The following is a 12,628-nucleotide window of genomic DNA, read 5'->3' as shown; positions in this document are numbered from 1 at the left end:
TTGTATGGAAATAAACAACAGAGCCTGGACTAGGTCCCAGTTCTCTGCTTCAACATCCACCAACATTTTTTTCTGTCCACAATTATCTATCATGACCCTTTGTGTATGGGGCAATAACAAGGCTCTAAGGATGCAGAGATAAATTAGACCTAGTCCCTGTCCTCAGAGGCTGATCTCTAACTTGCCCAGTCGAGTGTTCTGTTAGGAAATTAGCAATGTTTCCTATTAGCAAAACATTTGTGAGCACACACTCCCAACATATGTGTATTTATCTACTTATAAGTGATACACATGTTATAAATATATAATTAAATGAAAAGCTTTTTATTGAACATTTACAATGCATTATTAGATCCTGCTCTCAGTGGTGCTTTATACATATAAGTCACTTGGCCTCTCAAAATCTTTTGAGGGAGGGTCTAATACTATACAATATTACTAAAGCCATATGGCTAAAATGCAGGCAGTCTAGCTTCAGAATAAAGTGAAATTTAAAAAAAGATAGATCCTACCATATAGTACATAGAACTCTGCTCAATGTTATGTTTGGATAGGAGGGGAGTTTGGGGGAGAATGAATGGATGTATGTGTATGTATGACTGAATCCCTTTGCTATCCACCTGAAACTATCACAGCATTGTTAACCAACTATATTTTTATAAAACAAAAAGGTTTTCTTTTTAAAAAGTCACAGTTAAGCTTGCTTCCTCCTGCTGCTCTCTGCTGTCTGACACAATAAGTCTTAAGACTGCTTCTGAAGTCTTCAACCTAGAAAAAGTTCAGTTCAGTCGCTCAGTTGTGTCCAATTCTTTGTGACCCCATGGACTGCAGCGCACCAGGAACTTAGAAGAAGGTGCTCACCAAATCCAACCATGCTGGCACCCTGATCTTGGTTCAACTTCCAGCCTCCAGAACTGTGAGAAATAAACTTCTGTTTATAGCCAAAAAATAAAACAGAAAGTTTTTATGATAATTATGATTATTTCTTCCCTTGTTGTAAAATGGTGATAATATTTTCTTCTTCTTTCTAGAATTCAGGTATGTGAGAATATAAAGTCAGGTTTATAATAGACATTAAATGTCCAATAATAAGGGGATAAATAAATAAAACATGGAACATTTATATGATGAAGACTGTAGAGTAATTAATTAGGCTTGACCTAAGTCTATATATATCTTGACATGTATAGATCAAAAAGAAATAGAAGTTTTAACACTTTCTTCCAAAGCTCCAGTGGCTCATCTTGTGCACCCTCCTTTCAAGACCACTCCTCCAGCGTTTCCCAGACCTGTGAGGGCAGTGTGATCAGTGCCTGGAGAAAAGGAAATGCAGGAAATTGTGGGAACCCAGAGGCAGCAGCTTATCTATGTTGGGAGATCAAGATGACTTCCAGTTACGGCTAAACTAAATTTTAAAGGATACTTATAGATTACTTTGGGGCTTCCCTGATGGTTCAGACAGTAAAGAATCTGCCTGCAATTATGGAGACCTGGGGTTCGATCCCAGGCTTGGGAAAATCCCCTGGAGAAGGGAATGACTATCCACCCCAGTATTCTTGCCTGGAGAATTCCATGGACTGAGGAGCCTGGGGGGTGTGGTCCACGGGGTTGCAAAGAGTCTGACTGGACTGAGCAACTAACACTTTTACTTTCCTCCCCAGAGGAAAGAAATTGGAGGAAAGGGTGTTCTTGAATGAAGGAACAGCATAACTACAAGCTGTTTAGCATGGCTGGAGCCCCTAGTGTCAAGCGGGCGGGCTCCCCTCCCAGTGTTGGTATGAGGCTCAGAGATGATAGAAATGACTCTGCCTTCGTGCTCGTGTGGAGGGAACAGGCCATCAGTCTTCTGCCTCTTGGGCAGCATCCTAGCCTTTTGGTTCTCAGCTGCCAATTCCTCTACAACCCAGATGGCAAAGGGGACCCGTTTGCCCCCTGAAGACTGAGTTGAACTTGGCCTGGACCCCACTCCACAGCTTATGAGTGCTCAGAGCCCTCCTTCCCATACTCTCCATCAATCCCCAGTGTTAGTTTCTCTCTCGGCTATGGTTTCCATGAATGTAGCCCCTTTGCTCTCTGCCTCATGTGGGTTTCCATCAAAAAGAAAACATCCAGTTAAGCCAAGAATTTCATGGATTTAATAGATTTACTGAGGATTTGGAGATGTCGAGATCATATCACATACAGCACCTGCCATCTGCCAAATCTCCTGATGGAGCCTTCTCAAAGCTTGTGTCCTCAAACCCACAGGTAGATCCTCCCTGCACACACAGCACCCTGGCCTCTCACCAGAGGTCAAGGTCAGTGTCAAGCACCCACACATATCTACAACCTCCTTGCGAGGCTGACTTGCTTTTCCTCTTCCCATCCTCCAACACACATGCTCCCACGCTAGCCCAGCCCGGGCTCCCCACACTGCTCCCCAGCCAAGCCCAGAGCTCATCCTTTCTTTCATCTGCCTCGGGCCACCGTGCAGCAGTCTCCTCTGTGGAGCAGCCAGGCCAGCCTACGGCCGCAGGGGAGCTAGTAGCAGGAGACAGATGGGCTCCGGGAAGACCAGCAGCAGCCCCAGGGGTTGGGGGCTGCCAGCAGGAGGGAGGCAGCCGGGAGGAGCTCCAGGCGGTAGCGTGGGTATGCAGGGCCTGGCAACTCATAGAATGTGACCTGGCTCCCTGCCATGCTCTCTGCCAACTTGTCAGCCACATCTCTGTCTGGCTCAAAATCCTCCCCCAGGGAGGCAGAAGCACAGCCCCCAGCCCAGCGGAGGGCAGCCCTCCAGGGTAAGCAGCAGGTCCCAATCACCTGGTTCTGGTCTTGCCTGCTGTGGGCACAAACACATCATAAAGGAGCCTCTTGCCCTCACCCCTCCAACTTCTCAGACCCTGAAGCCAGCCCCTGAACGAGGCCTAGAGATGGAGCTCCTGGTTTCCTGTAGGAAGGGCAAAGAGAGGAGCAGAAGCAGCAGACAGACCTGCCCAAAAAGGAGTTCCAAGTCCAAAGTCTCAGGGCAGTGACTCCAGAGAAAGGGGAAAACAGGATTCTTGGAGCAGCCCCAGCTTCTCACTGGTGTGGTACTGTGTGCATGTGTGTTTGGGCAGGCCACTCAGGCCAGGGCCCCAGGCATCGGCACAGCAGCAAGCCAAAGACACACTCAGAATACACATGTACTGGGCCACCTGGGGACTTTGCTCCTGGAGGCTGTCACCTGGCTCGAGGCCTGTCTCCCAGTCTAGCACTAAGACCTGGAGACTGCCCAAGCCCTGGACAGTGTCTCCAACGCGACTTTGACCAGAAGCAGCACCTTGAGCCTCACCCATCAGCTCCTCAAGCCACGCTGGGTGGGGCCTGCAGCTTCTGCTCCTGTAGGCTAGCCAGTCCTGAGATGCAGCAGGGCCTGGGGCTATGTCCATCCTCCCTTACCCTGGGAGAGCTGCCAGAGAAAATGACTGGGGGTGTCCTGGGACCAGAGGGCCTGAAGCTATCCCCAAGCAGGGAGAGTTGACAATGGGCAAAGACCTTGGTAACCATCCAGGCCCCCAGCTGCAGTCCCCGCCTGTTAGAGTCAAGATCTGACAAGACTGGAAAGATATTAGAAGCCAGCTTCCCAGTCTTTCTGCCTGAGACCTCGTGAAACTCCAAGCTAGTCAAGCTCATGGGCAGGGAAAACAGTACCCCAGAAGAGCCAGAGAGGGGCTGCCGGCTCAAGGCGTGCAGATGTGCTGGACCCTAGAAGCCCCAGGTGGGCTCAGCAACATTCAGATATTCAGCAGGTTTAAGGTAGTCAGTGTAGGCAGCAGAGCCAACCAGCCCTCACCAGAAAGTGTTAGTAGTTCAGTCATGTCCAACTCTTCATGACCCCATGGACCGTAGCTCACCAGGCTCCTCTGTCCACGGGATTCTCCAGGCAAGAACACTGGAGTGGGTTGCCAGGCCACTCCCTTCTCCAGGAGATCTTCCTGACCCAGGGATCGAACCCAGGTGTCCTGGGTTGCAGGCAGATTATTTACCCCGAGCCACCAGGGAAGACCTACCCAGGGCTACCAGTAAATTCTTGGCCAAGTTCAGCCTCCTTAAGCCTTGGAATGCCTGGCCCTCCAGACAAATTAGCTGTTTTCCCTTAAGCCTTGGAATGCCTGGCCCTTCAGACAAATTAGCTGGTTTCCCTGAAGTAGCTGGAGCAAATGGGAAAGGTGGCTGGGGATAGAAAATGCAGCCCTTGTTGGATGAGGCCAGGGCCCACAGTCCTGACACGGCCCTGCCTTGTTTGTGCCCAGCATGGCACTTGCTCAGGTTCAGCTTCTGAAGGATGGGCACAGCAGCCAAGACACCTGGCGACAGGTCAATCAGGCCACTGCTTGTCTGGCTCAGGCTCTAGGCCACAGCAGGAAGCCGGGGCCTCCAGTGCTGTGTGCCCCACCAGGGGGGCTGCCAAATTCAGCTCCTGCAGCTGCAAGGGGCAGCTCGGCCGTGTCAGTGCTGATCACAGACAGCGTGTCCAGGTTCTGCAGCCCCAGTCCTCTCCTGCAGCTACTTTCACCTTCATATGGTCCAGACGCAGAGTCCCCAGCTTGAGCCCCTGGAGGGCCCCAGGACTGGCCGTCTTCAGCCAACAGCTGAATGACAGCTCTGACATCACTGGGGGCCAGGCATCACCAAAGGAGGGGCCAAGCACTGAGTCTGGGAGTATGTCAACCAGCTTCCCCACACTCTGAAGGCAACTGGACTTGACCCTCAGCTGCCATAGACTGGGAGGCAACCAGAACCCCATGTTCCCATCCAGGCAGGGGCCCAAGAAAAAGAGGTGCTGGAGGAAGCTTGGTTGCCATCAGGGAGTAGGTAATCTGTATAGAGCCCTGTGAAGAAGAGCTATCCCAAGCCACTGAGAGCTCTGAGCAGAAGCTGAGGGGGATGTAGACTCAGGGCCAGGACCCTGAGCCCAGAGAAGTGGAAGACGGCATTCAGGCCCAGAACAGAAGTGGAACTGGCAAGACAGCTCCTCCATGCTCCGGGGCACAACCTCCAGAGCCCATGGCAGGTTGGTCACCGAGGAGCATGAGCAAGGAGGGGCAGGCTGGAGTCCCAACGGGGCAGATTAGGAAGAAGCAGGAGATCAGAGGCAACTAGAAGCCTTTAGTCACCAGGCAGTCAGAAGTCATCCAGCCTGCGGTCATAGAAAGGGGCAGGAGGAGACCAGGCAACAGCAAGTGCCACCCAGCTCAGCATGAAGCCTGGTCCACCAAGTAAACAGATTCAGAAACCTCCCATTTCTGCTCCCCTCCCATTTCCAGAGAGGAACCCAGAACCCATCTCCACCCTCTGCACACATACATACACAATACTCCTAACCCCCCACAGGATACATACCCCGCAGTGTACCCAGGAGGGCCTGGAAGCAAGGTCACAGGGCCACAGTGCTTCCAAGCTGAGGAACTGCTGCAAGGGTGGAGCCAGACTCAGAGGTGCTTAGAGTTGAGGACCCAAGGGTCAAGGAAAGACACCTCGTGAGAGGTGGGACCTAGGTCTCTCTTCCCTGTTGGGAGGAAACAGGTAGTGTTTGTGAGGACAAGGCATAGGGTCAGAGGTCCAGGGTCTCTCTCTGCTGTTGTCCTGGGCAGCGTACCCCTCACCCGGGCTTTAGTTTCCTTATCTGTAAGCCAAGTTGTTTAGCAACTGATCCTTAGACTCAATCAAATGCAGTCATGTAACTATTTTCAACTAATTTTTCTCTTCTTTCCTTCATGTTATCTAATAAATGTGTTGGGATGGTCAATTTTACAATTTACTGCTCAGATTATAGAATGTTGAGACAAAATAGCGGTTGTCAGAGGGGTGACCATTACCTACCCGGACTGTGGACGTGCAACTAAATACAGCTCAGTTCAGTTCAGTCGCTCAGTTGTGTCCTATTCTTTGCGACCCCATGAACTGCAGCACGCCAGGCCTCCCTGTCAATCACCAACTCCCGGAGTTCACCAAAACTCATGTCCATCGAGTCAGTGATGACATCCAACCATCTCATCTAAACATAGTTACTGATGAGAATTAGACTAAATCCTTTGAAGATGATTGGAATACATTGCCAATTTATTTTTAAATGATTGGTTGTGTTATAGTGGAAGCTTTATTGGAAGCTTCCTTTTGAAGTATAAGTATTGGGAAAAAGAGATGTCAATGGACAAGCAAAGAGGTAGATATTTGTGGGCGTTTATTATTCATCTTGCACCTGAATTCCATTCCCGGGCCTGTTTGGTAACCATGTCCACCTGGCCTTTAGTGCTCCTGCTTAGAGTCTGCCACCGTCGGATCCTGGTAGCCCTACTGAGATCAGGGAACCCACTTTAACACAGCATCCAGTGACTATCCTCGGCCTTACAGAGAATAGCCATGACAGTGTTTTTCAAAACTGACAGTGTTTCCCTCACTCATGTATTTCTCATGGCTTCCCTGATTGCCTGCAATGCAGGAGACCCCAGTTCGATTCCTGGGTCAGGAAGATCTGATGGAGAAGAGATAGGCTACCCATTCCAGTATTTGGGGGCTTCCCTAGTGGCTCAACTGGTAAAGAATCCACCTGCAATGCAGGAGACCTGGGTTCAATCCCTGGGTTGGGAAGATCCCCTGGAGAAGGGAAAGGCTACCCACTCCAGTATTCTGCCCTCGAACACTCTGGAATCATTTGAGAAATACAGTTCATGAATGGGGAAAATATTGAATATGAAAATGTCTTCAATATTCCAATCTCCCTTCTCCAAACTCTATTTTATGCCAACAAATTTATGACACCTTATCTTTGTTTAGTGGACACTCTTTGGTCCAAGACTCAGCCAACCAACCAAGCAAACAACTGGAACTCTTCTGGCTACTCAAAATAACCTCTTGAAATAAGGATCTCGGGTCAATGTCTCCTCTCTCAAGGTCTATTTCCACATGTGTTCTTCAGACTTTGCCAACACAGATCCACAAAGCTTTACGCTTATTTGCCTCTCCTCTTGGGTTTGACTTTGTAATTGCCTTCCAAGTTCACTGGAATCTGACAGTAGTTACACATCTCCAGACTGCAGGAAAAGATGGCTTCCCATTTGCATCATGTCTGAACATGTTCCTCAGATCCTTTCCTCTCCTTCCCCTCCTCTGTTCCATGTCACAGGTAAACTGTTAAAATGAAATTACAGTTTCTGACTTCTGTGTGAGTAAGAGGTTGGAGGGCAGGAGAAAGGGAGAAGCTGGGATGATTTTCCCCCCTCCTTCTCTGCTTTGATATCACCACCACCAGCAGCTGCAACTCTTCCGTGATTCCAGCTCCAACAGACCTGCTGTAGTTCTGGCTTCCCACTGTTTGACTTGGGGTGCTAGGCCCCAGGGAGACACCTCTTCCCCTAGTTCTGCCCCTGCAAAAAATGTGAGATTTTTCAATCACGGTCATTAAAAGTCCTTAGCTTTCAGGTGAACACTTGAGCCTAGTAATTAGTAAATGAGCTTGAAGTCTCTGCCCCTCATGCTGCTCTATAGAATGGCCATCAGCCAGCCTCTTAGAGCCTTGCTTTCAATAGGCACTCCGTTTTATGCAACTGGAAGTTTTCATTTAGCTGACTGTTTCACCAGCATATGTCTGATCTGTCAGAGTTTCATTGCTTAAAGCTGCATTTGCAGACTTACCTGGTGGTCCACTGGTTCAGAATCTGCCTGCCAATGCAGAGGACACGGGTTCGATCCCTGGTCTAGGAAAATTTCACACTGCAGCAGGGTAACTAAGCTCATGAGCTGCAACTACTGAAGCCCCCACACTCAAGAACGTGTCCGCTGCAACTAGAGGGTAGCCCCACTCGCTGCACTAGAGAAAGCCCACGCACAGCAACGAAGACCCAGTGCTGCCCAAAATTAACTAACTGATTTTTTTTTTAAAGCTGGATTTTCACTGCCCTTAATCCCAACAGGCCCAAATAATCAGTCCTTAGATTCTTCCTTTCCTGAGGGTCTGTTGTCTCCACCCACTCCTTTTATACCCCTCTACACCAGTCAGGCTTTAATTATATGCAGTAGAAACTGACTTTAATTGATTAAAGCAGAAAAGAAACTTATAGAAAGGATTTGGGGTAGTTCATGGACTCTTTAGAAGGGAGCTTGAAAACCAGACTCAGGCCACTCCCATTACCAAAAAGGCATTTTCCTCCATCCTTACTTTTTAATGTCCCTACCTTATGATTCCCTGGTGGCTCAGCTGGTAAAGAATCCACCTGCAATGCGGGAGAGCTGGGTTTGATCCCTGGGTTGGGAAGATCCCCTGGAGAAGGGAAAGGCTACCCACTCCAGTATTCTGGCCTGGAGAATTTCAAGGACTGTATAGTCCATGGGGTCACAAAAAGTTGGACACGACTGAGTGACTTTCACTTTCACCTTATGGTTTGAAATCAGATTTAGCTGATTGGTAATTCTAGTCCATGAGTCTACAGATCAAGGGAGACTGAGATGCAAGCCACTGGTATTTTTTGTCTTGCTAGTGAGAAGCAGGCCCTACCTCCCTGTGGATGAGTGAACTCTTACCCCTAAGAAGAAGCATAGAGGGACTTCCTTGGTGGTCCAGTGGTTAAGAATTCACCTTCCAATGCAGGGACATGGGTTCAACCCCTGGTCTGGGACTATTCCACATGACACAGGGCAACCAAGCCCGTGCACCCCGACTACGAGCCTGTGCTCTAGACCCCTTGCTCCCCCATAAGAGAAGCCACTGCAATGAGGAGCCTGTGCACCACAATGAAGAGTAGCCCCTGACCACTGCCACTAGAGAAGGCCCACGTGCAGCAACAAAGACCCAGGGCCACCATGAATAAAGAAACATAAAGAGGCGTGGGTCGTGCACAGCCAAAAACGTAAGTGTCCACTGCACTACATCAAACATACTGAGTTCATGATACCTGCTGAGAACTGTGTGCTTGGGGAGAATGCTCCTTACCCACACCTTCTTTCATATAAAGAAACCCATCAGTGAAGACTCTCGGGTCTTACCCCTCACACCTCCTGCAGGGAGAAAGTAGGACTTAAATTATTGGTGAGCTTGGGAGAGAACACGAGTGTGGAGCCCTGTGCCTTCCTCGCTCCCTCCCCTTTGAGGGTTCACAGTCACGTCTACTGCATGCACCGAGTTCTGTGAGAACAGGCCTCAGTGGGGATAGGCGCGTGTTCCTTTCACTGTCTGCAAAGAAAGAAAGTGAAGTCGCTCAGTCGTGTCCGACTCTTTGCAACTCCATGGACTGTCGCCTGCCGGGCTCCTCCATCCAAGGGATTTTCCAGGCAAGAATACCGGAGCAGGCTGCCATTTCCAACCGGATGAATGAAACTAGTGTTCGCTATTATGGCTGCACGTCTAAGACATAGTCTCCAACACCAGCTCTACAGTAGGAGAGATAAGAGTGTATTATTTGGCATACTTCTCAACTGATTCAAAAGTCAGGAATAGAAAGGAGGCCCCTCAACCACTAACATCTTTTGCTGTTTTGCATTCAAATGTAACACAGTCTCTGCCCCTGGAAGGCTCTTGGTCTAGTGAGTGAGAGAGACGTAACAGATCACTATAAAACACGTGGCCCCTGGGTCCACATCCAACTGTGTCACTCACTAGGACATATGGGCTTCCCAGGTGGCACTAGTGGTAAAGAACTCAGAGAACCCTGTTCGATCCCTGGGTCAGGAAGATCCCCTGGAGGAGGAAATGGCAACCCACCTCAATATTCTTGCCTGGAGAATTCCATGGACAGAGGAGCCTGGCGGGCTACACTCCACGGTGTCTCAGTAGGACACAACTGAAGCGACTTAACAGGCACACACATGACATTGAGAACTCAAAATTATAGGCTATATCCTTTTGTGGATTGCCCACCCGCCTTTTCCCTATTTAGAACATGAGAAGGGAACTTCCCTGGTGGTCCAGAGGTTAAGAATCTGCTTTCCAGTTCAGAGGAGTGGGTTTGATCCCTTATCGGGGAACTAAAGGTGCCACCCGCCGTGGGACAACGAAGCCGGCCCGCCACAACTGGAGAAGCCTGCACACTGCAACGAAGACCCAGCACAGACGAAATAAAGTGAGAAGAGTAACACTTGCAGTCAGGTAAAAAGGAGCTCTTATAACGGGGCTGCTTCAGTTTTCCTCTGTTGCAGTAACCAGATTAACTTCAGCTCAGTTCAGTTCAGTTGCTCAGTCGTGTCCAACTCTTTGTGACCCCATGAACCACAGCACGCCAGGCCTCCCTGTCCATCACTAACTCCCAGAGTTCACTCAAACTCATGTCCATCGAGTCGGTGATATCATCCAACCATCTCATCCTCGGTCATTCCCTCCTCCTCCTGCCCTCAATCCCTCCCAGCATCAGGATCTTTTCAAATGAGTCAGCTCTTCACATCAGGTGGCCAAAGTATTGGAGTTTCAGCTTCAACATCAGACCTTTCAATGAACACCCAGGACTGATCTCCTTTAGGATGGACTGGCTGGATCTCCCTGCAGTCCAAGGGACCCTCAAGAGTCTCCTCCAACACCACAGTTCAAAAGCATCAATTCTTCGGCACTCAGCTTTCTTTATAGTCCAACTCTAACATCCATACATGACTTTTTACCTTAATTCCCCAGGTGGTGGTTGGATCTGGGATTCCTGGCCCCAGTCTCTTATCCTAGTCATTTGGAAATCTCCAAGACTTACAGACCGACGGAGCTGGAGAGGCCCTCTGAGTTTACTCAATCCAATATCTCCCTTTTCAGATGGCAAAACCAAGACCCAGAGAGAAGGGGGGTTTTCCAGGGCCACGCAGAGGGTAGGTGGCAGAGCTGGGAACATATCCAGGTTCACGGTTGAGTCGAGTGGGGATGGAGTGTTAGTGACGACAAGCAGCCTTCACTCTGCATAGGAAGTGAAGTGAAGCTCTTGGAATCCAGAAGACCCCTCCCGCCATCCCCTGCACCTCTCACACAGTCAGGATGGGGATCTCACTACCCCTTCCCTGGGCTAGGATGTGAGGAGTTTATGGAAGGAGGCTGAAGTCAGACTGGTTCTCATCTTGCGGTCTGGCCAGAGCTGCCCAAGAAGTGCTCTAGGAAGAAAAGAGAATGGACAACCCAGCTTTGCAAGTGAACAAATGAAATGAGTTACTGTGACTTGACATAGAACAGGACAGGCTAGAATAGAAGAGGACAAAATACAATAGATGCCCTTGTTCTCATCAGGGGGCCACGAGGGGCTTTCTCCTCTCTCTCTCCATTCATCCATCGCTCCTGCTCCCATGCTCAGCAGACCCTCTCCCCGACCCTTTCCCTCCATCCTGTCTCCACTGCTTCCTTTTCTGTCCTTCTGGAAGATGGACTTCAGACAAACCCAAGCAATCAGCAAATATAACCTTTAATAAACAAATTTTTGATGGTTATGTTACATAAGCACATTCAGGGAACATCACTAGAATTCTAACCAAAAAGAAGAAAGACTTGACCCACAGCTCCACCATCCCCAAATCCAATGCCTTTGACTTGTTTGAGTTCACTTTGGTTCTTGTTCCAACATTAAACAGGTGACTACCATTTTTTACACCTTCCTCAAATAATATAAACCCAGAAGTATTTTATTTCCCAGAATCCCCCCCTTTTTTTTTGACTATTCAGAATCCCTTCAAATAATACCAGCAGCTAACATGTGTTGAGAACGTACTATGGCCCAGACGCTGCACCCTCTTTTCGTCCAGTGCCCCAGTCTGTGTGCTTTCCCACCCCCACCAACACGCCCCAGAGGAAGATCAGGCCCCTCCAAAGTCCCCAGGGTGGTTTAGTTTCTTCCTCTTTATATGGTGAGACTGCCCTATTACTTCCGCATTTGGGTTTCCAGGGGACAGCTGGGGCTTGGCTGTGACTTCCTTTGTTCTTCTTATTGCCTTTGTGGCTTTGGTGTTTCCAGGTGTGATTCCCAGACGGGCTTGAGCGAAGGATGGCCTTGTTTCCTGTTATCCCAAACATCACAAGGACAGACAGCAGGGTCTAAACAAGGGTCTCAAGATGAGGAGCTATCTTCACTGATACACAGAACAAACGGGCATCTGGCCAGGGGCAGCTGGACAGAACTTTCAGAGGAGAGCTCCCTGTGGTCTTGCTGTGGCACCAGCCCCCCTGGGAGAGGGGAGGAAGCCAGGCCAAGACTGGCCTGGGCTACTCCGTTATCTTCGTGGAGGTTCTCTCTGTGTTCAAGAACAGAAATCAACTCAGACGGCCCCAGGCATAATTTGCGGGGGGAGGTGGGGGTATCTCGTGGAACCCTAAACCAGCCGGGTCTGAGGAAGGCTTGAAGTCAGGAAGGGGAGCCATCAGAGACCTTTCAGAAGGTTCTCTCTCACCTCTACTTCAACTTTTCAAAACCTTTCTCCTAAACAGCACCCTCTGCTTCTATGCTCTCATGGCTGATGAGGCTGCCCCCTCCCAAGGGAACTCCAGGCTGAACTAACCCAAAGGCCGGCTTTGGAGAGGGTGGGAGCTCCATCCCTCCCTGCTCTGGTTGACCCCCACCCACTCCCTCCCACCGCCCACCCCATCTGCTGCAGGGCCCCTCCCACTCTTGGTGTGGATGCTTTCCGCACCCCTCCACCCCCTCCACCAGGATCTGAGGTG

This window comes from Capra hircus, chromosome 3, assembly GCF_001704415.2.
Source record: "Capra hircus breed San Clemente chromosome 3, ASM170441v1, whole genome shotgun sequence".
Lineage (NCBI taxonomy): Eukaryota > Metazoa > Chordata > Mammalia > Artiodactyla > Bovidae > Capra > Capra hircus.
The sequence above is the reverse complement of the archived record's forward strand: the minus strand, read 5'-3'. Positions refer to the sequence as shown.